Below are 5119 nucleotides of genomic sequence, written 5' to 3'. Positions count from 1 at the left end.
AAGAAAGAAAAAGAAAACACCAGAGTCTCTTTAAGGGGCTAGGACATCTCCACTCATCTGCAATGTGCACCAGCTGTTGGGGCCCTGCTTTCTGGCTGGTGAATGTCTTCCCTTCACCTACCCTGCTCCCCTGAAATTCGTACGTACCTGAAGCAAAGAGAAATGTACTCTTCTGAGTTTACCATCACAGTTTGCAGAGCATAGAGTTTAGTGAACTCAGAGAGATCTGATTAGAAATTATATCCAACCTATGTCAGGAGGATTTTTTTGTTATTGTTTTTTATTAATTCCTTCTTTCTTCTTTCATTTTTCTTTTTTTTTTAATATTTCAGAAAAAGAAATAGAAGCATCTTCAACAGCTTCACACTGCGATCCAACCCTAGCCTTCTCAGATAGCCAGGATCATGGGTACATGTGCATGGCATTCTGCTGTGGCTGTGCTGCCAGCCAGGCCATGGCTTAGGGCCAACAAGTACCTGTGCAGAGGTTTTAGATGGGCTTGGAAGGCACGACCTCAGAGGCGCAGAACTTGATAAGGTGAGTACAGATGGAAATACAGCCCACCACCCCACCTCCTTGCGGCACCATTTATAGTCTACACAGTTTGCAGACACAGGACAGACAGCATGTGGCTGCAGATAAGAGATACAGAGCACTTTGTCCCTGCCTGCTCAGAGTTCATGATCTGAGTCGTGGGCAGGCAGAGTCAAGACAGGTTTGACACACTTAGACGCTAGCTCCAGGGTCCTGGATATGCCCTGGCTTTGCTCACTGGAGTTTTAGGTATCTCTTTCTTTCCTTTTTTCCTTCCCTTCTTTTCTTTCTTCTTTCCTTCCCTCTTTCTAGGGTTCATGGCTGGTGACAACACTTGGTAGTTGTTGCTGTTTCTAAATTCTCTCTGCAAAATAGTGTCAGTCCCCAAGATCTTTATGAACTCTTATTATTCCATGAAATTCCAAAAGTATATAGACCAGCAGCATACTAGGGGTCAAAAGTCGATAAACAAAAAAGCTACCCTTTGTGGAAAACAGTTGAGCAGGTAGAGAAAAGTAAAATTCTCTCTTTTATTTATTTTGAGATTTTTGATACAAGAGTGTGTAACTTGCCAAAGAGACATCAGAGACAAAGAGAAGGGAAATGAGAACTCATACCCTGGGGGGTGGGGTTGATGGCCACACCTCAATTCCTTCCCCTCCATTGTCCTCCCAGGATTTGAGACATGCATGCACACATACTTGGCTTGATTTTCAAGAAGATGGGTCTGAGACTGCAACTGTGGTCAGCCATGTGGGAGTCCAGCACCTTAACCACCATGCCACCTGCTGGCCCCATTAAATTCATTTTTATTTCTCATTTTTAAGTGAAAAGGATACTGCCAAATGATGAATGAGAACCTCGTGAAGACAGAATCCTTTTGTCTTGTGTAGGAAGGGATGAGTTAAAATCTCATCAGAAGAAAACAAAAGGGTAAATCCACCACTGGGAACAGTGTACAAAACTCTCAGCTTGGCATTTTTTCCCCATGATTGGGTGTTCACTAAGTGAAGGGCTTGCAGTGGAGCTGTTACCATTTATGGCTTGTTTTCACTCAAGGTCCTCTAGCAGTGTGTGTCCAAATACTGAGGTGGCAGAAAAGTTTGGAGTCTGGACCTCTAGGTACACTGGGTGGTCTGGTAGCAGTTACACAAAAAGTGACCCAGAGCACTGTAAAGATGCCTTTCTAACAGAAGAAGTGCACAGAAATTTGGGCCATAAAACCAGACAGACAAGGACACCAATGGCCAATTGCATAAAGAGTGTTGGCAAGTCAACAAGCATTTTAAATAAGTACTAGACAAGACAGCTACAAATGTCAGAAAATCCAGAATAAAAACTGTTATTGAAGAGTCACGGTGGAGCTCAGGTCTGCTGCCACCACTGCTGCTATGGAGGGGTGTCAGAGAAAACTCCAGAAGAACCTTGCAGCCAAGGGAAAACTGAAGAACCAAGACACCAAGCATTATCTAAAAACCAAGAATAAATGTCCAAATACACCATCTCCTAAATCTACTGTTAAACCCAGAAAGGATGATACCAACCATGTGGTTTTGACAGGCAAAAACCACAATCCCCATCAGCATTAAACTCCATCCAGGGGACCTACAGTTAGCGTAATGGCTATGCCGCTGGACTCCCTCATAGTCGACTGCGGTTTGAGTCCCGGACCCGGTGGATTAAACTCACACCGGGCGCGTGTGCGTGCGTGCCCAAGATCCCGAGAGGAGAATGGAGGAGAAGGGATTGCGGTGTGACCATCCCCTCTAGGGGGTGATTTCTCGCTTTCTATCTCTCTGTCTGTCTCTGTCTGTCTGGTGAGCACACGCACCGTATAGCAAAAACCTCTCCCAAAAAAAAAAAAAAAAAAAAAAAAAAAAAACATCCCAGACCAGCCAATATCAAAGCATCACATAAGCCGAAGTTGGAGCTACAAGAACTTGTGGGCAGAAGGCTGACTTCAGGATGTGTTTCTTTGACCCCAAATGGCAAGCCTTCCAGCAAGGCTCATGAGCTCCATGAAGCTGGATTGTCCACCATAGAACTGTCAAAAAAACTTGCGGGGGCACTCAACACACAGGAATTGAAAACTATCAATATAAAACAGCATGTAACAAGGGATCAAAGAAATGCCGAATGTATAGACTCTGTGGACAGTACCCATGTGGAAAACAAATATTTGCATAGCTTTTTGAAAGAGGTAACAAAGCGAACTTACCCTAAACTTTATCAGAACCTGAGAGGAAGCCAGATCCTGAATTATGTACCATAATGAAGCCAAAGACTAATTCTTATAATCCAGTCAAGAGAGCAGTTTGGCTCCTAAATGAGCCATGGGCAAAAGTTCAGTAAATCATCCTATTCTTAAAGACAGAGTTAATAAGTTAATAACTTGTTGGAGAAGCACAAATCAAGACTCTACCAGATTTGTTCCTTCCCCTCCATTGTCTTCTCAGGACAGCTGTTTAGAGAAGTCTTCCAAGAGAAGAGAAAAATTCCATACAGTCCCAGAAAGGACAGTTTCTGCTCACCTTATTCAGATCTTTAGTGGGACTCAAGCATCAGAGGAACCCATGGTCAAGGACATAAAAGATACAAAGATTAGTAGGAGTAAAATATGAAGGGCCAAAAGAAACTAACTTGCAGTCATACCTTGTTAATGAGCAGAAATGAAAACATTCCAAACCCTGGATATACCCCAGTTTGCTTCAGAGTGACAACCCAAACATGAAACAAAATCAAAAGTCCACTTGACCTTATTTTAGACCTCTGACATTGTGTGTACTTCAAAGATCAAAAGCCATAAACCAGAGGTCTCATCTGATGTTTAGCAGCTTTAAATCAGTTATTCCAAGCTCCCTGAGCACAAGAGCAGATGGAACCAATGGTAACAAATGCAACAAGTTTCAACACAAAGCACAAACTTTGGACTCCAAGCTGAAAAAAAGACTTCCTCAGAATCTTCTTTTCATAAGACAACTCCCAAAATGCTCGCTGATCACACAGTCATAAACAGGAAAGGAGTCCTAACTAAGGTCCAAACTAATCCAGACATGAAAAGTAAGTCATGTCAAAGTAAAAGATCGAAGGAAACGACCAGAAGAATGGCAGAAATCTAGGGGGGAAATCTATAAACGGCCTCCAATGGAACTTAAAACAAAAAAGTCTCCATTCTGGAAGAGCATTAAAAAAGAGGAAGAGAAAAAGAAAGCCCAATTTGCACTGTCCAATAAAGTTAACAACCTCTGGGCAAATATCTGCAGCTCATTGAAGGGGGTGTATCATCTAGTGAAATATTTGCCATATTGTCCAGCATTCCTGGGGCTGAAAAATTTGCTAAATTCTGGATCTGCAATGTCAACTTGGCAAGTAAAGGCAGCTTTGATGTTATTGAACTATATGAAGAAGTCATTAAAAATGGAGCAACACCAATACAAGAGTTGCAAGAAGTTGTTCTTAATATTTTGCAAGACTTGGGACCAGCAGGTATAGTGGTTACATCACTGAACTTCCACATAGTTGACCACAGTTTGAGTCCCAGACCCGGTAGCTTAAACTCATGCCAGGTGCATGTGTATGTGTCCATGCCAAAAATCCTGAGAGGTAAGTAGAGGAGAAGGGAATTGTGCCAGGGGCCTGCCCCTGGGGGGGGGGGGGGGAGGGTGATATCTCACTTTCTGTCTCTTTCTTTCTCTGTCTTTCTGGTGAGTCCATGTGCCCTATAGAAAAAAATCTCTCTAAAAATATATATTTATATTTTTCAAGACTCAAACAGAACCAAAGAGAAAATTTCCTCTAACCATTTTAGTTGCTGATTAATATAACATCGGTGGAAGAGTCAACCATGAATATGGAATCTGAAAAGCCTTATCTTTCTTCAAAAGAGAGGGAACAGGTTGTAGCAGTCCCTGGATAATCAAGGCAGAACCAGATAATCATCCTGGTATCAAATAACAATCCCAAGCATAAACAGAATGTAGAAAGTGTAAGGCATGAAGCTCATCACTCCTGTCAGCATTCAGCAAGGATCCAGCAAGCAGTGTCCTGCTACCTGGAAACGCTTGAGGAACACAGTTCAGTAGTGGCATCTATTGATGAGCTACTAGAAGTAGAAGAAACAATGTTTCATATTTTGTAAAAATTAGACTTTGCCTCTCACATTAGGGTTTCAAATTCTTGAATCTTGAACAAACAAAAAAAGAGTTTCAGAACCTCTGTGAGACAAAAAAATAGCTCTAGTGCAGATAACCTCAAAAAATGTGTATCATGGAGCAGCATCATGAATGCAGGTTATGGTCTCAGGGCTTAAGAAGTAATTCGCTTTCAAACTTTATATCTCCCTGAACAGTGATTAGTTTGTGTATTCAAACACATTCAGTATATATTTCAAACCATTCAGTATATAACCCATAAGTATGGTTTTAAAAATACATTTTATTCATCTGCTTTAATCCCAGCATAATTCGGTTTTTGGCTTCAGAAGGCAGGTCCCACAATATGAAGGACCTTCCTTTCTGCATCCACCATTGCAGAGAGGGTAAGTCAATATGCCGTGGAAGAACTGAGCTTTGGAGCTGGCTTTCCA

The 5119-nt window shown here is 41.9% G+C and overlaps 1 pseudogene; it reads left to right on the top strand.

The window, feature by feature from the left end:
• Window positions 1-493: 493 nt before the first annotated feature.
• LOC102503202 (cytoskeleton-associated protein 2-like) lies at window positions 494-4721 on the top strand (annotated as a pseudogene).
• Window positions 4722-5119: the final 398 nt, after the last annotated feature.

This window comes from Tupaia chinensis, unplaced genomic scaffold, assembly GCF_000334495.1.
Source record: "Tupaia chinensis unplaced genomic scaffold, TupChi_1.0 Scaffold143116_1, whole genome shotgun sequence".
In the NCBI taxonomy this organism is placed as follows: Eukaryota; Metazoa; Chordata; class Mammalia; order Scandentia; family Tupaiidae; genus Tupaia; species Tupaia belangeri.
Note: the sequence above shows the minus strand (reverse complement) of the source record. Positions and strands in the feature narration are given on the sequence as shown.